The sequence below is a fragment of the Corvus kubaryi genome, unplaced genomic scaffold (assembly GCF_017639235.1).
Source record: "Corvus kubaryi isolate FWS band 111438036 unplaced genomic scaffold, C.kubaryi_AGA036_p1.0 133, whole genome shotgun sequence".
NCBI lineage: Eukaryota > Metazoa > Chordata > Aves > Passeriformes > Corvidae > Corvus > Corvus kubaryi.
In genome coordinates, this window is record NW_024580667.1 from 10,776,361 (window position 1) to 10,797,932 (window position 21,572).

Below are 21,572 nucleotides of genomic sequence, written 5' to 3' on the forward strand. Positions count from 1 at the left end.
AAAAACCAATTGGCTTCAGTTCTCACTACCAGAGCAAAAGCGAGGCTGAAACACAGAATTAAGTGACTTGGCCACAATCATATCAAAGCCAAGAGGGCAAACACTGAACTCACATAACTTGAAGGTCTTGACTGCACGAACCCTCAGCTGGGTCTAAATCTTGGAGTTCATCTGATGCCACCTCTAGCAAGATGCATGGAAAATGATTTTGTAATTGTACAGTTCCTACTTTGTCTTGAGAAAATAAAAAAAACCCCAACAAACAGAAACCTGAATAAAAGAGGAAAACACTTTTTTCTTTCCTCTTCCTTTTCCTTTAATTTTCCATTTGCTTTGTTCATTTCAGATGCAGGAAACCTATGGAGTATTTACAGTCTATTTATTAGCAAGAGTTATCCCCCATCTCCACTAATACATTTAGTGAAGGCAAGTCTGCATCATTTCTGCCAAGGGACTTTATATTAGACAGAGGATAATGTTAAACTTTATAGATGTCAGTGATCATTTCCAGTGGGAATTTACTACATTGGCTTGATTTTGTGTTTCTGAGACTCTCATTACAGCTGCGCCAGGCTGTATATGGCAGTTTTGGAAAAGGAGAAGGCTCAGTGGGGATTTCAGTGTTCCCAGCTTAATGGTTTTTGTTAACAAAAAATAAAAGCAAAGACAGCAATCAGGGATGAGTTTGGAGAGCTGCAAGGAGTCTAACAAGGAATACCCACAGTGGGGACGATTTGAGCTGGCTCGTTTCCCCCTCTGGAAGTCCTGCTGCTGCCTGTGCTGCCTGAGAGCGCAGGTGTGGATGGCAGTGGCGCAGAGCTGGAGGCAGGCAGGGGAGGAGGAGGAGAGGAAAGCACTGCCAGCAGGGTCTGCACAAGGGTTAGGACCACCAGCTAAGGATAAAATACATCTTAAAATACATCTTAAAAGAGATGTAAGTAAATCTTGCACCTTAATTATGGATGTCTTGTAAAGGAGTTCTCCTAAAGGAAATATTCAGGTTGCCAAGTTTAGACAGAGGGACAGATGGGCACTTTTTGGAGGCCAGTGGAGAGAAATCCTGACTGCCTGTATTTTAGGAACCTGAGTCAAATTCCTGGTTCCCCAGATATATGTATAACACTCTCCTCTTTAAACTACTGAATGGAAGTTAGGCACTGCTGAAGGAGGCAGAGGTAATAAATTCTCCTCTCTGTAAGGAACTGCCTGGTACAAGTACTAACTGAGGACAAGGCACTCCTAGGCCCATTCCCAGGATTATAGCTCCTCTTGTTTGCAACCCACAACGATTCTTTGGTGTAAAACATACAGCCAGTTTAAGGGCCAGATGCAGATTTCCATCTCTCAGGAATGTGTCCTATTAAAGTCTTAACCATCCAGGTGAACAAATCTATGAAATAAATATGACTGAGCAGAGAGGTTTCTTTAACCACCTTTGTTATCCACAGGCTTCAGGAGTTTTAAGTATATTCTGGAATGAACCACTAAACATAAATTTTGTGCATTCCTAACATTTAAATTGTCTTTGTGATAACCATGGTGACCGTTACAGCTAAGAAAAACTCAAGCGGGGAAAATACACACTTGTTTTAAATTAACAAATGGAAACTAGAATGGGAAAATGTGGTTAAAAGAGCCTAAAGAAGCTAACTGCCACTGCTCATGATCACTGTGGTGTTTAATGCAATCTTCATTCTTTCTTGACTTATTTATTACTATATAATTCTGTGCATTCAAGCTAATTTTTTGCTAGTATGTGAGAATAGAGGAGTAATTTTTGTATTCTTCTTTCTTTAACTGAAAAAATCCAGATACATTTTAATAAAGAGGCTCCAATTTCTGATCTGATTTGTGTGCAAGAGCCCAGACTCTCAAGGCTACAGAATGAGATATGTATAGTTCCACATGGCTTTCAAGGGGTGAGGGGGCAGACAGATGCCTGCATATCCTTCAGGAGGTAGTCCTAGCACAGAGAAAGTTCAAGTGGTTGTAAGGAGATTTATGCTTTAATGGAGTATGTTTTAAAGGTATCTAGAGACCTGCCAGTGTAGGCACACATTGATGAGTGTATATCAAAACAGCCAAGCAGGCTAAGTACCTAACTTTTGTACTTTTTATGGAAGTTAGGTGCCTACCATATGGAGCCAAGTTAATAAATCTCCCTAGCTGCTACCTGTGCCTTGAGCTGTCCAACATGCCTGTGTACTTAGTTTCAGCCTTACACATTTGTACCACCTATGAAAACAACATTTGATCATGACTGCAAACTCTAGCCATGCTGTAGAGTATTTACCATGGAAATGACCAATAAAATTAGGGGCATTGTCACTGAAGTGAAAATATTTTGTATAGCTCTAGATGTAAGCTACCATTTCAGATTATTTTGGCAGCAATGACTCACTAGAAATCCATGCCAGTGACTATGGAGTGGTGAGGGATAAGCCCGGTTGTTCTGGCAAGACCTCACAAGTACTGTTCTGCAAGAAGGAGCTTTTCTCCCCAGCAAGTCTTTTGACCACAGCTGGCTGGAAGGAAATCAGAGCCAGTGCTTGGAAGAGAGACTACAATTTGTGCATCTCCGAGTCCCCCAAGAGAGGCACTGGCAAAGGCTGGATGGTGGGCGAAAAGAGAGAAGCAGAAGAGCTGAATTTAAATACTTTACCAGCAGGCTATTGTCTTTTAAATATTCATGGTTTTCTTTCATTAACATTTTCCAACTTCTAATTAGAATTGGATGGGCAAGTTCTGTAAGAATGATTTTGGCATAAAAGCTGTTTCTCCATCAGCATGTGACCACATGGGAGTTGCATAAGTCTCCATTCTCTCATGTGATGTGGTCTCACCAGGCTCAACAATAAGATCATTTGGCCTCTGAATAAGGCAGGGTACCATGAAGGAGAAAGACAGTTTGGGGCTGAATTGACATTTAACTAGTATCTGAGGAATATTCAATAAACCAGAAATAATTTATTCTTTAACATTCTCTGAAATATCTGGAAATTCTTTGTCACCACAAAACCTTTCAACACTCTTGGATTTTTTTTCTCAGTATTTCTGTTCAGCAGCAACCAAAGAAACTCTTTTCAGTACAGTGTTAAAGACAGATTTGAATAACCCCTGGGATTGTGATTCTAATATTTTATAGACTCCTGAATCACTGAAGAAGACCCCTTCCTTACCCAGACTAAGTACTGAAAGGATCCCCTGTGCTCTGAGCCCTTCTGGGCTCTCTGCGAAGGGAGAGCCCAGAGCAAGGGGCTCAGTGGCCCCAGCTGGGAACCTGTCAGTGCAGGCTCAACAATAGCACTGCTTTCTTTGCTTTCTCTGGAAATGAAACCTAAGAATTTTGTTCCTGAATATCTGCATGAGGAAAGTGCTGTTACCTCTTGTTTGGTTGACGAATCTCATAAAACATAAGGCCACAAGAAGTGTGCCACAAATTCAGACACTGGAGTGAGAATACAGGCCGGGTGAAGAACCAACCTTTCATTTTTTACGTAGAACTTTAGCTTTTCAAAAAAATATTTGACTGGAACTATTCTAAATAAACTTATTATCGTAATTTAACTGGAAAGTCTAATTGCACATTCAGGATAATTGCATTCACAGCAGAGCAATTGTATAAACACTTTAAATATTTTTTTCAGGTAATGAAGAGACTAAAAAAAAATCACAAATTATTTTTATAAATTACAAGCATAAAATAAGATAAATGTGTATAATACATTCCCTAGAAATTGTTTTGTGCTACCCAGCACTATATCTTCCTTTCCATTTATCAGTGATGGTGAAAGTTATTGAATGGAAACTCTTGCAAAAGAGTTTAGCTGGAAATGAGATTAAGGCAAAGTCACCAAATGGAAATTCAAATTTTATATGTTTCTTTGCAGCACAATTACATTTCAGTAATTTTGTTTAGTATGGTTTTAATATATTGCTCATTTGAGGCCTGCTGAATAATTTCATGGGAAGAACTGTGTTGTTACTGGAAGAAATTTCTTGTCATTGCAAACAGCAGGAAAACACAGTTATTAAAAACTGATAAAATATTGGTATTTTTACTGCAAAATAACTAGTAGCTATTATTGGCATTGCTTAGAATTCATTTAATTTACTTTGTTTTCAATTAGGGTTGTGCATACAGAGAAGTTTGCTTAGGGTTTTGCTGCTAGCTGAACAGAAGCAGAGTGAGAGATACAGCACTTCAATGCAGTATTTGTAGGAAAAACACCACACATTCCTGCTGGAGCTAATAAAACTGCCTGTGGCTAAGTCTGCTTAGTATTTGCCATTAGCTCTATTTTCATTGCTTTATCACTACACAGAACTGCTCAAGCTGAAATTTGCTATGCTTGCCTCTGCCTTAGGTGGGATTTTTTTAAATATTTCAACCATAATTCCTCAGCTCTTCCCAAGAACAAATTTAGGAAGAATAAGTAACACGTAAGTGGTTTCTGCTTCTCTTGGGCAGTGTGCTAAAGACTAGCAGAGGGCTAAAATTCAGGGTGTGTTGCCTGTAGGGAAACATTATTCATTACCCTCTGCCAGGAGAGCTCATGGTAACAGGTCTGTGTCTCTGGGGGCCGCATAAGGATCTAAGGGGTCTGGTGAGGATAGAGGTGCACCTCGGCAGGACCAAGCAGACAGAGGGTGGGGACCCACGTGCCACTGGAAATTCAGATTTACTTGGGTAGAAGGGGCTGGCAGGAGAAGAGGAGGGAGGCCAGGGAGACCTTCCCTTCCTCCCCCATATACAATGACAGAGCAGTGGGGATCTCCATCTGTCTGCCATGTGTCGGGGGAAGCCACCAGTGTGGCTTCCTGACCAAGGTGCCACATGGTGGCACTGGGTTCCCATGACCACTCAGGAGTGCTGTTAGAAGCAGAAAATTGCTTTAACAAGTCAACCAGAACAAACAGTGTGGGTATCCCCAGCACAGCGATTTCAGCTGCTGCATAAATACAGCCCAAGCCTGCAGTGCCCCAGGCAGGCACTGGTTTCCTGGGGCTGGTGCCACAGCTCTTCACACCAGGATACCCATTGCTTGGAGTGAGTCACTGGCCCTGGAAATCATTGCTATTCAGAATTGTTCGTTGGCATCCTTCTTGAAAGCTGCTGCTGAAATTCCTGACAAGACTCCCCTCAGAAGCAAGAAGTTGTTTTTGCCTGACCTCTGCTCCTGGCACAGACCCTGCCTGGATGACACAGAGGCTGAAGGTCAGAGCATCCTGGCCTCTGTCCCTGCCCGTGGACTATTCCTTGAATGAGGATGCATGATGGTGGAGGCACTGTTAGTCCTTCTCTGACATTTTAACATAGCTAGGTGGGACAAGGTCTGGTTAGTGGTCAGTCTCTGGAAAAACATCCTCAGGTCCGGTTTCTCTAACCATCTTAAAACAAGCGTGTTCCTCTCTGCCTTGACTCTTTCTTAGTGCAGTGCTAAGGCAAAGCAAGGTAGTGAAGTGCTCAGGGAGGATCCAGAGAAAGTTCTTCTGCTGCTTATTGCTACTGCAGATGAAAGTAAGAGTTTTTTGTCTGTCTCTCAAGAAGCTGAGGGCTCCTACTTTTTTGACAGATGGATAATGGAAGATGCTACAGAAAGTCAACTCTGACATGGTTAGGGATATGACATGATGGCACAGTTAGCTTGTTAAGCCCACTGCCTTTCAGAATAAATTTCTCAAGGTTGTATTTGCACTGGAGTTGTTTATACCTTGCCAGGATGAAGAAAAAACCCCCATGAATTCAGTCTAATAACAAATAGTTTTGTAAATCACTGGCAAGGCATGATGTGTTTCTCCTGTGTGTTGGAGAGGATGAAAGTTTGGTAAGAAAGTTTCACAGATATGCAGGCTTGGCAGAAAGATCTCTGAATGTAGAAACTAAGGATGAAATAGAAATGAAAGCAAGTTTTGATATAGAATAAAAGATGTTTTGCTGAAACACTGACCACTGAATAACTGAGAAGGCAAAGGTTGGAAGGAAATTTTTATGATTAGGACAAAGGTATGTGACTACAAACAAAGACATGTTTTTCACCAAGTAAATAAGTCTCAAGAAGAGCATAAGTAAATAGAAAACATGTTTTTACCAAAAAGATATCAGAGGCAAACAAGAAATGTTGATGTCGCAAGAAGAAGAAGAGAGGTCTGAGAATTTTCCATTGTAAGCTTAAATTGTAACTTACTTACTCTTGTGATTGGATAATAATGACTATAAGATGGTGATGGTAGTAGTTATGATAGGCTATAGGCAAATGTAAAAGTATTGTGTATGGTGCTTATTGGTTGTTATGTATTAAGATACTCTGCAAAGAAAGGTATATAATGCTTTGTAACTTGAACAGAAAGTGGCTTCAGGTATGCCCACAGCTGGAGCTGGCAGCTGTAGGGCTGGCTCTGGATACCCACTCTCTGAAATGCTGTAACTTTGTCTATGCAATAAACAGCTTTCAAGAGAGCCGCCTGAAGTGCAGACATCCTTCGTGAACCTTTCTCCTATACCTGTGGAATAGTTTGTCCACCCCACCTGTAATGACCCTGGCCAGTTTTCTTGTTGAACTAGGAGTCATCCAAACTATTAAAGCTCTCTTCATGTGACATCTTGGGACTTGGTGTTATTTCACTTCCATAAAAATGCTTTTGTTCCTTTGCAGTATAGACAAGAATGTTCTTAGAGAGTCTAAGGACTAATTCAAATGTGCCTTTAATCACCTCTTTTTTCGAATTTAACTGATTACTTTGAGCAAAAGATAGATCATACTACTTGTCCTCAGAATTCAGGCTATTTCTACAATTAAAGATGATATTTCTGCAGTTAAAATTGACTTTTAAAGCTGGCCTAGTGTTTTTTTTCATTTTCTCATTATAATTTCCTGCTCTAAAGAATTTTCTTGTCTGTGAGTGAATGAAGACCTGTGTGCAAACTGAACAGTGGTTTTATCATTACCTTACTTTTGCTTTCTTGGAATTAAAAACTCATTTCACATTGTTACCGTTTTTCCTACCCATTTTATTACTGCATCATAATTTCAAACTGATTTGTAAAACCATCCAGCCTTTATATTGCTGTTGTGGTGAATCTCAACCTAATTCAGGAGGTCTATGTTCAGAAATAGCTCAAGCTGGTGTAAGCTGAAGTCTGACAAATTTTTCTCCAGCTGCATAGTATGTTACCAACACATGTGCATGCTGTGACAGAGTCACAGGACTTGTCAGGGATTGTTTTCCTTATTTTAGGGTCTCCAGAGAGACCATGCTTTCTGCATCTCACCTGCAGACCATCATTTGCAGCTTTGAGAGGGGTAGTAAATACTACATGAGATACCCTGGATCTGGGCTGATCTGAGACTGAGGGCTTCCTTCTCATTGTCTGGCACCAAGAAAGCAAACCCCAGCCAGCAGCTCTTTGCATCATCCTGACACCTGGGCAGACATTTGTACTGATGTAGTTGAAATCCAGAGGGATTTCTGGCTGATGAGGATAACTAAATGTTGTCCCTAAAGCATGGGTGCAGACGAAAAAAAAATATTTCTAATATCTTGGATAATAAAGACTAATTCCACCTGTGTCTACAACTGCTTGGAAAAGAATGGAGAGATTTAACCACTCCCCTAGAATCATAGAACTAGCTTCTTGCATTACACAAATAAAATAGCTTGTTTGCTAATCATATGCTGATTCAAGTGATTCCTATTTGGTACAGTTTAATATTAGCATACTCTGATAATTGCTAGAATTTAATTTATTTCAGTCTGCATCTGCATGTTCCACAGGTGGTAATCAGTGGTCTTTCTCTATCCCATGGGAGACACTGACCTTATCACTTCTTTCCTTGCTAAAATCCTGCTCCGTTCCCCAGGTACCAGTTGCGTTTCCTTTCAGATCTGTCTAATTGATGGATGGAATTAAACTAAATTCAGAGCAATTGCTCTCAACCTTTAAATAGCAGCTGGGTTGTGGCTTCTATTTCAGCCTTGAAGAGGAGCCAGTGTTCCCAAAAGAAGAGCTTTTGGGATGGGAAGTTGTGCCAAAAGCCTGCCTGCTTTGCCCAAGGACTGGTTTTGCTTTTTCCCCAGAAGCCTTGCTGTGCACACAAGCTCAGACCACTGGGGATACAACACTGCCCCTTTAGACTTTCTACCATTCTAGACAGAATCTGCTTCACATTGGTTCATACTAAGAAAAATGTTTTCTGATGATTTCAGACTCCTGGATGCTAGCCAAAGCTGCCTGTGTCCCATCAGTATGCTGCAGCACAATGTACAAACTTCAAACAGGACTAATATATAAAATCAACACAAATTATTATATTAAGTTCATAGCATCAATTAATAAAAGCATAGCAACAGTTTAATATTAAAACAGCTTTATCTATTTTATGCTTTAAAATCAGTCTGCCTCCAGAAAGTGAGGTAGGATTTCACTCTGAGGTTTTGCAGGAACTTGGTTCAGATTAACCTGATAGCATAATATGCCCTTTAGAGCCAATAAATTTATTTCTTGTACCACAGTAGCTGTACTGAAGATAATACTGAGATGATACTTCAATAATCAAAATAATGAACTTTTTGAAGTCATGCTATTTCACTGTATTGCATGAAGATGCAGTTCCCATTAGAGACTCATGGATCCTTTCAGTATCTGAATCATACAGGGAGGTATTGCCTTGAGCATATCAATTATCCAGATGCAGGAGAAGCTTAAAATACTTAAGGAAAGGAGAAAAATATATGACATTCCAATACTGCTTGTTATGCACAGCATTCAAAACTTGATGTTTATCACTCACCCTTTAGTGTTTAGAAAGGCAACAAAGCCTCTCTTGGGCCCTCCTCTAAGTAAATAGGTGTTTCCTTTTGTAAGGTGCCTCCTCCAAGGTCAGGATTAGCTTCTGTCATAGTCCCTCAGTTTCATGATATGAGGAGGTTATATCTCAGGGATTTTTTGGGAGAGAGGGGAAAGTATAAATCTTTATTGTCACACTCAAGAATGGAGAGAACATAATTCCAGAAAGATTATAAAAGCTCAGACACCTTAATAAATTAATGTTGGAAACCTCCTTCAGTCAGCACTAGACTTCAGAATTGCAGTTTAAAAGGCAACTACATCTATTGGCTGTATCATTTGACTTTTTATTGAGGTATATCTGCTTTGAGATGGTAAAGTCAAAAGCAGAGCTGACAGTACTTGTCTTTCACTTTCCTTAAAAGGTTAAAAGGAAGTCAGACTTTCATGCTGTGGGGCTGTTTTAAAAGAAGTGTCACCTACCTCAGTTGAAAGAATCTGTCTGTGCCCTTTGAGAGCCCTTCTAATTATAGATGCTGAGGTGTCCTTGAGCTTTGAAGCAAATGCTGTTATCCAGTTCAATATATTGTACATTGCAGATGACTCTTTTATCTTTCCATCCAAAAGTACATTTTCAGCTTTTGGTCACAGGTTAACTGTAATTATATTACCCCTTCTAGAGATGAAGGTTCTGTAAGCACCTAAAAAGGTATAATTCATTTGCAAGTACACACACAATGAATTTTCTCCTTTTAAAAGTGACTTTATTTCCAAGAAATGGGTTCTTATTTCCCAGTATTGTGTTCACTTGATCATGGGCTTCACGAGAACGCTTTGATTACAGTGATGCAGTTACTGTTTTGTACTTGCTGAACGGGTTTTTATCAATGTCTGGCCTTAAGAGGTCTTAGCTACATACTTCTTTGATGTGGTAGTTTAAACAAACTCTTCACTGTCTTGGTTATTTTCTCTGTGTTTTGGAGTACATAACTGTAAGTGCGGAAATTGTCAAGAAGAAACACGAGTCCTAGGAAAACAAGCCAAATTCACAAACATATAATAAATTATTATTTTAACAGAACTATAAAACAGGTTAAAAAGGTTTGTAAACAGAAGAGATATTTTTCGGGCTTTCCAGCACAAATTATCTCCTTTCAGGCTGAAACAGAAGGAGAAATCTTTCAACTAAGTATGGTGGCGAACATTTGTTCTAAGTTTAACGTAATTATGTTGTTCAATTAATTAGTAACTGCTGGATTCCTGGAGCATATAGGTGGCCTCTCAATAGTGAGGACTGAAAGTCTGGTTTCACTCTTTGACTTCAACATAAAGCCGTTAATCACCACTCTTTTCTCTTAACCAGAGCCCACAATGAAAATGAGCGGCAATAACGCAGCAATTACCAACTCCCATGGGCTGACACAATCACCTCCACAAACCAGCCATCAACCACAAGCCACCAAAAAGTCAGGAGTGCAGAGCCAGGCCCTCGGGTGCTGCTGTGAGTGCTCTTTGCAGGGCACTTGTGGCCCCCACCTCGCTGGTAAAAAGGGGCCTCCTTGCAGGGAGGACGTTCCTCTGAGGTGAGAAATTAAAACTGCTTTTTCCAAGGTCTGTAGTAATGCCTGTACTGCTTCCTGCACATATTCCTCACTTGCATTCTTGGGCCATCACAGCTATAATGATGCCATTACCACTTATTTAACCTGTCAGAGTATTTTACCGAGTTCTTAAACTGTCAGCTCAGGATAGGCAGTAAGTTGTACTGATGGGGTTTATCGTTCATGAAATACACCTTCCCAATTCTAATGTGCATGTATTTTCTGTGCTTGTTGGTACAATCTCCAAGAAAAAATACCAAGATTTTAAATGAAGAAATACAGAATTCCTCAGGATGTTTTAAATCTTATCTATAAGTTCCAGAGGGATGTCATTTATGCATAGTGTTCCCTTTAGGAATACAGGTTACTTTTTAATTTGATTTTAGCATTTTTGAAAAATACCAGACTCTTCGCAATAGAACTACACAAAGCTTTATTTGCAGGTCACCTTCTTAAGTCGTTGGGAGATTATATTCAATGAATAAATTGAAACAACTCAAACATTACAGAAGTTATCAGGAACAAGAGTTTGTTGTACAAGAGCATTTTAGGGATGACATAACAAGATAGGTACTTTGATAGCTGCTCTGGCAGATCTCCTAAAGCCAATAAGCACGTACAGTAAGCGTGGTGCAGAACACCAAAGGCAGCTTATTACACATTCTCTGCCTGATAACAGATTAAATTGAATGTGAAGAAAAACCTTCAGACAAAGAAAGTTTCTTTGTGTTTCCCCGAGAAAGTGACTCATCTGAATTCTGGTGGAAATACCCCTTTCAGCATAAATTAATACCATAGGTCTCAAAATTTCCCAAATTAATAGAGTGATTATATATTCCACATGCATTAATTCTGCAGAGAGGTATAGGTTTCATCTTCTGTGGCCACCAAACACTCAAGTCTGTTACAAAAGCATAACAACATGCAAATGAGAAATTTCAGTTTCATATCAGCTAACATATACTGGATATGCACAGTGCTTTAAAAATTGCATCATTTCTGCATCTCTACCTGGAGCAGTTAATTTTGATTTTGTTACTGATTTATAGGAGAGAATGCCACCATATCCCTGACATAGTATGAAGTCAAGTTCCACTTCTCAAATATTTCAGTGGGTTTCCTTGGCTGCCAATTTGTTCTGTTGCCCTGGACATGCAGGGTGCCATTACTGTGCTTGGAGTTGATATTAAGGTGAACTGCAAGTCTTCTAAGATTTTCCCCCTTTCTGTTCTATATTTTTCCAAAGAGGAGTAGGTACTCTGAGCCATTTATCTGGAATTAGTTTCTCACATAATTTTCTTAAAGAGAAAGCAAGTAAAATATCCCAAAGACTGAAAACTAGGGAAAGGAACAAGCTAAAACATAACATATGCTGCCATTTTTTTAGAAAAAAAATGTGTTTATGTGTTTATGCTTGCTTTTATTTGTGTTGCTGAATATCACAAAAGCCAAAGAATAATTACTCAGGATGTCCTTATTGATATTGCTGATCATAGAACCATAGAGTCATTTAGGTTGGAAAAGGATTTTAAGACCATCAAGTCCAGCTGTTAACCCAGCACTGCCCAGTCCACCACTAAACCACATAAAAGTGGATCACAAGACCTCAACACAAGTCATTTAAAGCACTTTTGAATTTGAGAACAGACTAAATTGTCCGTAAAAGCAACAAAGAAAACCTGTCATCTAAATTGAAGTATGCTAATATGTTCTCGTAGATTTGACAAGAACGAATGCACTGCCATGAAAGTATCAAGCATTGTTATCTCTAGGTTATTGAGATTTCTTTCCATCTAAACAGCCCTCACTTTTACCTCTCATGTACACAAGGAATCCAGTGGTTTGCATAAACCTGGAATTTTCTCCATTCTCCGGTCTCCCTGATAATTAAATGGTAGAAATTTGAAATTAAAAGAAAAATTGAAGCTGACAAATAGGTTGAAAGAGAGATATGTAATCATCTCGAGGTAATATCACGCTACTTTACATCCTGCAACCTTTTAATAGATACTGTTATTCTAGAAATCATGCCCATTATTTTTCAAAACCTGATAAAAAATCTTAGGCATCTTATTAAGAAGCAGCAGAAACCATAGGATGGTTTAAGTGCAGAAACTTGTAAAAAATGGAAGTACTTTCTCCAGGACACTCTAGGTTCCTGCAAGTGTCTCTCCAGTTCCAGCAATTACCCTTGCTATACATTATCATATCACACATTTGGGGACCTTTTTCAGCACTCCTTTCATTTTGTTATATTGAGGAATATGTCTGTGTGAAGAGGAAACATGGACTAGGGACACCCTTGGAATGATATAATCAGTAGGGCTGAAGTATGAGGCAGTTTGTGAATGATAACTACAAATTATGTAGGAAGAATTTAAGTAGCAAAACAAGGAACGACATTGTGAGGAACACTGAAACAAAGACATTGCATTTATAAGTATCCTAATAGCCTGGATTTCATTTGACATAGTCCCTCAAAGATTTCCATACCATATAGATACATTCTACTGGATCTTTTACATAAAAAACTTTGCTGATTTCTCTGCAGATTCAGACTAGATTTCCATTCTCATTAACTACCTTCACATTTCATTTTGAGACCACAGGTTAAATACTTTCTTGGAATTTCTTAATTAAGAATAAATGTAGTGTACTTTCTGAGTATATTCTGCCAAATTTCCAAAGAGATTAAGGCAGTTCTCAGAGGAAAATGGGTGCTTTACACACTTACTAACTTCACAAACAGAACAGCTAAGGACTCTTTTGAGTCCAGTAATTATTGACTCCAGACTTTAACTTAACAACCTATTGCCAAAATCTGTCTTTCCTACTGCAGGGGAGGGGCTTCAGCATCCCTCAGCCTCTCCAGCGCAACCCAGCTTCCTGTGTCAGCTTCATCAGGGCAGAAGTGGCAGGAGCAATGTGGCCACCTACAAGGTTCTGCAGGTACAGGTGTGCTCACATCTTCTCCCCTGTCACTGCACTGGGGCAGAGGAATTATCTGACTTGCACAGCCTGGCATTTTGTCTCCAAATGAATAAAATAATGGTATAATAGTCTACAAGACATCTGGACTTTTCTGTCTGGCTGCTTGAGATGTCTCTTTGATTCCCACGTGGTCAAAGATTGCTCTGTGTTGTGCCAGGAAACACATGAGCATTCCCTCCACACATTTGGGGACCACTTTGGAAATAAAATAACCAAAGAAATCTCTAAAACATATTTAAAAGATTGTAATTAATTGGTTAGATTTCTTTTTCCCTTTCTTTTTCTCTTTCTCCCCTACCCCTTCTTCTTTCCCCTGTTCTTGTTCTTGTACTTCTTTTTTTCTTTCTTCTTCCTCTTCTCCTCCTCCTTCTTCTCCTCCTCCTCCTCCTCCTCCTTCTCCTCCTCCTTCTCCTTCTTCTCCTCTTCTTCCTCCCCCTCCTCTTTTATCTTTTTCTTTTTCTCTTTTTTTTCCACGTGGTATATTTTTGGAATATATCTTCTCACTTTTTATTCTGGTCCATAACAAGACTGATGAGTCACTGAAGCTATCAATGGGATTTTTCCAGCCACCCTCGCTCTGCACACACTGCACTCCAAGGTAAAGGTCTGGATGACCTCTGGAGGCCAAAATGAGAAACTGGAAATTTTTACCATGTGTTTCTGGAAGGAAAGAGTAGACCCAGTGCTCTCCACTGCCGTTAATAAGAATATCTCATTAAGGATGAGTTTCAATATATAGAAACTGAGGATGAGGATGAGGGTGGAGGAATTGTTTTATCAAAGACCAAATGTGCCTGATATAGACACAGAGGCAGTGTTTGTGGTTCTGCAACAATGTACATTGAATATATTGTGGGGCATATTGAAACAACATGAAATTAAGTATGATTTTTCAGGTTTTCTCATGCTCTTTCATGTTACAAAGTTTCCAGTAAATTCACAAACCCTCTTTTCCAAGTGTGATCTCTTGCCATTATATTCATCTTACCTGGCTGCTCAGACAAACCTCTATTTTAAAAATTTTTTTGCTACAGAAAGGTTTAGATTACTAAAAACATGTGATTCAGTCTGGTTCCTCTTTCCTTAAAGACTGTGGAAATCAGTTATAATCAGTGACAAATGATAAACTGGGCAGAAGGTGCATTTTAATATTGAGAAGGGAAATTTCACAGTCTTAGGTATTCAGGTAAAACTTTGATTGATCTAAACAGATGCTTAAATTCTATTGAAACATTGAGGACTTAACCCACATAAAATCATTACCATAATTAAGATCTTTGCAGAATCAAAATTATACTGGTATTTACCCAAGATGGAGAGATGCACAGTATCATCTCTATAATTTACATGTTTTAAACGTCCTCTAATACTTTCAGCATTTATCCTTCTGACTCTTATGTTTTGTCTTACCAGGTTTTAGTGTTTAAGATTAGAGGGGAACCTTTAAACAAGCAGCCTGATGATCTGCACGAAAAGGCTTAATATTGGTCCCATTATCCTTACCCAGAGACCAGTTACCCCTGGTTAACTGAAGCACAGCTTCCAGAAAGCCACTTAATCCTGGCTTGTGGTTATCAAATTTATTCCTCTAATGTCCTGCTCCAATGGTCAAGGCCTGTCATTTTTTGAAGATTGCTTTATTTCTCACCTGGCTGTGGATGACCTCAGTATTCAACCATTGACTCTCTGTGTGCTGATCTTTGCTAAAGTTGAGTCCTTTTGCATCTTTCTCCAGCAAGACAATCAGCTCATGTCATTTCCCAGTCCTTTCTTTGACAGGATAAATAGAGTCCTTAGTTTTTCACTATGAGAAATTTTAATATTTTTAATTAAATTTAATTTTATTTAATTTAACCTAATAATTTTCAATATTTTCAATAATTTTTGTCATCCCAAATAATTTTAATTTCCTTTAAAAATATAGGCACCAAAACTGTTACCTTCTGTAGTAATACTCAGTTTCTCATTTAAGGTACTTAAATCTTTTAAAAGTGCTTTGTGCTGGGACAGAGGGTCTTAGTCTCTGCATGACCAGCACCCCATGTTCCAACACATACAGTGTTTCTTTTGACTCTGTTGTAATGATTTGGACTCAACTTATGGTGAGAGCATTCTCTGTTGGTGCTCTGCCCTCGTTGCAGATATCATTAGATAAATTCCTGTGTATAGGCTTAAGCCAAATTGTATTAGGAATGATTTTATATTTATTTCTAGAACACAAATAGAAATGATGAAGAGTATCACTTAGCACTAATTTTGGTGAAAACCACTTAAGGTATGCCCTCATGGATTGCCCTTTGAGAGCTTAAAACAGCTTAGTGTAAGGTTATTGATATTGTAAAGTGCCAATTTCTCAACTGGGATGTGTGTGTAGATGTGTGTGTGATGATAAAAAATAAAAATACATCCATTACATCTATTATGTATATGTAGTACAGCAATCAGACAGGAAGCAAACTCACTGAAGAATAAAATCAGGTTTGTTTTGCCAAGCCTTGTTGCAGTCAAATTGTGTTGAGTGACTTTCATTGTTCTGATAATTATTAATTAATTTTTATATTTGGGGTTGAAGTCAGAATAGCTGCATTTTTTGTGTGGAATTTTGTTAAGCACTATGACTTAACAGTACTGAAGGTAGCTGTATCAGTCACACATCTCCTTGCCTAGCCCTTTTGTGCTGATACTTTCTCAGGCCAGTTAGTTTAAGAATAGCTGGCAGTTAGAAATAATATCTTATTTTTCAGTGCCTTTTGAATAATAAGCACATCTTGTGTCTTCATGAAAAGTGAGCTATTCTGTTTCCTTCCAAACAAAAAATTATTATTATTATTATTTGTTGAAAACTCTACTATTTTCCTTCATTACTGGCTGTGCTATTATTCTTCTTCATTACAGGTATATTTAGTACATTAAGATTTCTTTTTCTCCTAATACAGATATCACCATTCACACTGCTGTTCGATTGTATCTTTTCCAAAGTTCTTATCTGCTGACTTCTGTTCCATTTTTCTGTGCTCCAAAAGCTTACCCTGAGTTTGCACTGACTGCTGGCTATTTCTCCCATTTCTCTTTGCAACATCTGTTACTCAAATTATCACCTTCATTTTGCTACTGAACTAAAAGGAGCTTTTTGAAAAACATTACATCTTTTCAACTGTACATCCATGGCTTTTTAGTCATCTAATATAAGTTTCTAAACAGTCCTCTGAGGAGCCAGAAAAATAAAAGATTGCCAGTCAGAAAAGAATCACTTTTCATAATTTCCCTCAGCTTGACAAAACTAACCCTTTTTCTCTCTTTTTCCGCGCTGAATGTAATCAGATTGTGATCACTGATCTCCAGGCTTTGCCAGCTTCCTTTCTAGTGACTAAATTTTCTTTTCTTTTTTTTTTTTTAAAGCCAAAACAACAAAGCCTGCTACAGAATTGCTTTTTGTTGGACATATCGTTGCTGTGAGAATGTGCCATCTACTGCTTCAGGACTGTTGTGTTTTACTACAGGCTCCCTGGCTGAAACCTACAAACCCTCCAACATTTTTTTCCTGTTTTTGCATTGGGAACAGGTGCTCAGATAGGGAGCTGTGCTGCCCTCCTACTGGGAATCATGTAGCAGCCACCCCTGCCCATCTCCCCATCTCAGTTTCCTTCCTGAGTTTTGTCTGACATGCATCAGATGCTGTAATTGCACATTTCTCTCAGCTGTGCATTACTGGAGCAGTTCCAGGTCTGTAACTGTGTTGCTGGGTGGGTCAGGAGGAAGGAATAAGCAGGCAGGGAGGGGCTCTCCAGCTTGGCAAACCAGGGTCCCATGGGCTGTGGGAGAACCCAGCTGAAGTCTGATCTCCCCTCAACATACAGCAACCCAGAACTACTGGCACTGCTGCAAAGTCCACTTTTGGGCTTACAGCAGCTGCATATCCCAGCATTTTCAGAAGTCCTCATCTGAGTCTGGTTTGAACTATCTCCCCTGGGCAGCCAGGTGAGGAAAAATAATGATTTCTCCTAACCAGAGAGGATGATAGGAAGTGGCCTCAAGTTGTTCCAGGAGAGATATAGATGGGATATCAGGAAAAATTGTTTCACCAGAGGAGTTTTCAAGCACTGGAACAGGCTGCTGAGGGAAGTGGTGGAATCACCATCCCTGGAGGTATTTAAAAGACATGCAGATGTTGGTATTTAGGGACAGGGCTTAGTGGTGCACTTGTCAGTGCTGTGTTTACCATCCTACTCGATGGTCTTTGAGGTCTTTTCGGTCCTAAATGATTCCATGATTCTATGAAATGGTTCGTGTCTTGCTTCCTTCTGTGGGTAGACCAAAAAACCTGCACAAGCTTAGTGTCAAGCATCCATCTCACTTAATGAGTAATTTTGAATTTCAAAATTATTTACACATGGGGAATGAAACCAGAGCAAAAAGGGAGTCAAAAAATGCTGCAAATTTTGAATAGAAGCACCATAGAGTCATTTCTTTGCAGTACTGCAAGAACCTACTGTTACAAACCTACTTGAAAGCTCTACCACTTGGGTTGGAAACAACGTGGTGGGGGGATTTTTTTCCTCTGATGCTGACTCATTTTTAATTACCTTTTGCTCCCTAATAAATTTAGAACACTTAAATTGAAAATAGCTTTGATCCACAGCCCCCACTTATTATCAGAAATCTGTGTGCAATTGCACCCAGTGTTTCAGTTTGCATAACTTTTTTGTGACGCTATTAAAGCTGCTTGCATAATAAAATTAAATGCAGTTTACATTTAGTAATGTGTCTGTTCACTTGCCTGTAATCAAACTGACAGCTTTTCCTTTAAACAGTCAATCAAGTCTCCGGTTCTTTCTGGCTCTGTTTATTTGATTGGAGTTGAGATGTCATAAAACAGAATGGAATATTTTACAAGTTCTGATTACATGCTTTGACTTTTTTAGGACTGCAATTTCTTTCATTCATAAAAAAGAACCTCTGAATTATTAAAAAAAAAAAAACACCCTGATTTTCATTTCACAGTTGATGCTACAGTTACCAAAACCACAATCTGAATTCTAAATGTTTTTTCTCTGTCAAAAGTAGCTTAAAAGCCTACACATTAAGTTCTTAATTGATTAGATTACAGCAACAATTTCACGAATAAGGCATATTTTTTCCAGGCTATATCCTCTGAATAGAGTTTTATTTAAAGATAAGGCAAAATGATTCTGCTACAGAACAGAATCTAGGAACTGAATGATACATCTGCAGCTGGAATAGTAGGTGGTTATTTCAAATAAAAAATATCGCCTAGCATTTTTTATTACTTAGAAATTAGGTACATATCCTAAGTATGCCTTAGTGAGACCACGTTAGCTGTCACCAATCACCTTCTTAATTCCGATGTGCCTTGGCATAGTTTCCAGGCAGTTTAGCTCCATGATCTTTCCGGGTGCAGAGGTGAGACTGACTAACCTGTAGTTACCCAGATCTTCCTTTTTCCTCTTTTCAAAAATGGAGGTTAGGTTTCCCCTTTTCCAGTCAGTGGGAGCTTCACTGGACCGCCATGACTTCTCAAATATGAGGGACAGCGCCTTAGCAGCTTCATCCACCAGCTTCCTTGGGATCCCGTGCACGCATCTCATCAGGTCACATGGACTCGTGCACCTTCAGCTTCCTGTGATGGTCTCAGACCTGATCTTCTCCTATGGTGGGCAGCTCTTCATTCTCCCAATCCCTGCTGTAATTCCTTGGTGCTGCTCTTCTGGTGCTCTCCTGCTGACCTGTAAATCCTCTCCAGGCTCTGAGCATTTCTTGTTGGCCCTGGCATCAGACTGGTAGGAGTGGGGTGGATTGAGGCTTCTCCTCCCCAGCAACTGTAATTTAAAGCCTCTTCCCCAGCTCAGCAAGCCTGTGACCAAAGATCTTTCCCTTCTCTGACAGACGGGCCCCATCACTCCTCAGGCTTCTCAAAGCAAGTCCCATCATCCAAGTAGCCAAACCCCTGGCTTGTGGCACCAGTCCTGTAACCATTTGTTGATTTGCCAGATTTGACTGTCCCTTTCAACCCCTTTCCATTTGACTTTTGGGAGGATAGATGAAAAAGCTGTCTGTGTTCCAGATGCCCTCACCACTGCTTACAAAGTTCTGTAATCCTTGATCCTCTTCAAACATTTTATTTCAGATCAATCCTCAGTTTCAATTTGTAGCATTTGGCAGACTATGTCAGCATCAAACATGGCCATATTTTTATTCTTTTCATCTTACCCTTTGATCTTTTCGTATATTATACACAGATACTTAATGGTCTTACTGCTACAGGCCTCATGGGATCCTACATTCAAAATACCTCTCTGGAACATATATTCAAAATAACCATTTGAAATACTTATGAAAGCACTATGATTAAATTAACTTTTTGTATATAACCTGATATAACCACAAAAAAACTAGGGCAAGTTTTTCAGTCCTGACTCTTTCTTTGGTGTATCACTATGTTGTAGTCTCAAGGGACCCAGTTTCAAGAATTCGTAGGTACTTTTAAGATATCATTATCTGAGGATCAAAAATTTAGATTGCAGAATTACTGAGATATGACTTCTAATAAAGATAAATAAGAATCCAAACCAGTGATATACCATACACATATTGGGAATACGTGTCATTTATAGATCTCTTCAAATATACTTAATTGCATGAAAAAACTTTGAAAAAAGTTATAGCATCAGTTTAGGATATCCTTTCTTCATGAACAGTTTAAATGGTACATATTGCTAATAGGAATGATAGCCCTACTAGTACGTATATTCCTATATTTATGGATACATGATCTGAAAAAGCAGTCTTCCACAGGGATGACAGGCATGGGGCAAGGAAATGTAGGAAGCATAAATCAGAATTGTATTCTTTACTTCAAAGTCTAATTGATTAAATTTGTATGATGGGATTAATGCTCTATTCTGAAGCTTTAGTTGTGTATAATTCCACAAGACTTAACATGACTAGAAATTACCAAAAAAACCTGAGAATATTCTGTTGCCTGAAAAAAAAAAGCTGCAATAATCCCAAGAGATGAAGATTTAAGTCCTTCTTAGGTGCCTAACTTCAGCTACCTAAATGTGAGGCACCTGGGCTAAACCAGCTCTGCTCCCTGCTTAGCCAAGGAGATGGACATCCCTAAGGCAGTAACCAGCTTATGGGTCCACCTGAGCACGGTTTGGGTACCTTCTCTCCTAGCAGCTGTGAAGACAGTCCAAGTAACTACACAGAGCTCAGATATGGATTTTTCAGGACTATGTTTATATAAAAGAAATCTGACCCAGACATAAAGACTGGTTGATTATTGTACTATTAATTAACTCTAACTACAGTTTTAGCAGCTCCATAAAAGTGGAAGTCTTCTGAATATCTCATCGAGTGTAATAATTAAACTCTGCATTATGAATATAACTTCATTAGGAAGCCAATTTGAAATTTCAAGCCTGAAGGAACTCTTATCCCTGGCCCAAGTGTGGTGAATTCTAATAATTCTTCCACATTTTAGTATACTGAAGAAATTAAAAATAATTTGCTGTATACTCTCTTTCTGTACTCTGTGAATGCAACTCATAAATTAATTGACAGCAGATGTTAAAGGATTCGATCTAAATTGTTAGATTCAAATTAATATGATCTACAGACAAAAGAATTTAAAATTTAGAAGGTCAAGAGGAATCCTAACCCCTATTAGAAAGGAAAAATAATGTGAAGAATAGAATAAACACTTCTAGATTTATCAGCTGTCTTTCAAACATTTTTTGAGAAGAAATCCTGATAGTTATATAGTTTTTCAACGTATGGGAAAATTAAATCATGTACCAGTTCAGTTCAGTGACTGAAGTACATTTCATTAGCTCTTCAGCCATTACGCGATTGTTTAGCTGCTACAAACAAAATCTAGCAACCTAATTTATCAAGATCCTGTTTGTGGAAATTAAAAATAATAAAAAATTATTTGGTCTAGTTTTTATATCCATCTTCTTGGTGCCACCAGGGAAGGAGACATGGGAGGGTGGTGGTTGACAATGCAGAGGCACCAGCACCAGTACAGAGCTTGGCAGGGCAGCTCGGTGCTGCTCGCCCGCTTGGAGACCCTCATCCTCTGAGCTTTGCTTTGGGCTCCCCCAGGGGCAGGCAGGTCAGCAGGGGAAAGCAGGTGGTGCCTGGTGGCAGCAACAGTGCTTTACCTCCCT

The 21,572-nt window shown here is 39.1% G+C and overlaps 1 long non-coding RNA gene across 1 annotated transcript in view; it reads left to right on the forward strand.

Moving 5' to 3' along the window:
* Window positions 1–21,342, forward strand: part of LOC121668436 — a 203,741-nt gene extending 182,399 nt beyond the window's left edge. The window contains exons 15-17 of the long non-coding RNA XR_006017377.1: window positions 10,152–10,371; window positions 13,229–13,338; window positions 16,780–21,342. This is a non-coding gene — a long non-coding RNA (uncharacterized LOC121668436). The remainder of the gene's footprint in view (window positions 1–10,151; window positions 10,372–13,228; window positions 13,339–16,779) is intronic.
* The last annotated feature ends 230 nt before the right edge of the window (window positions 21,343–21,572 follow it).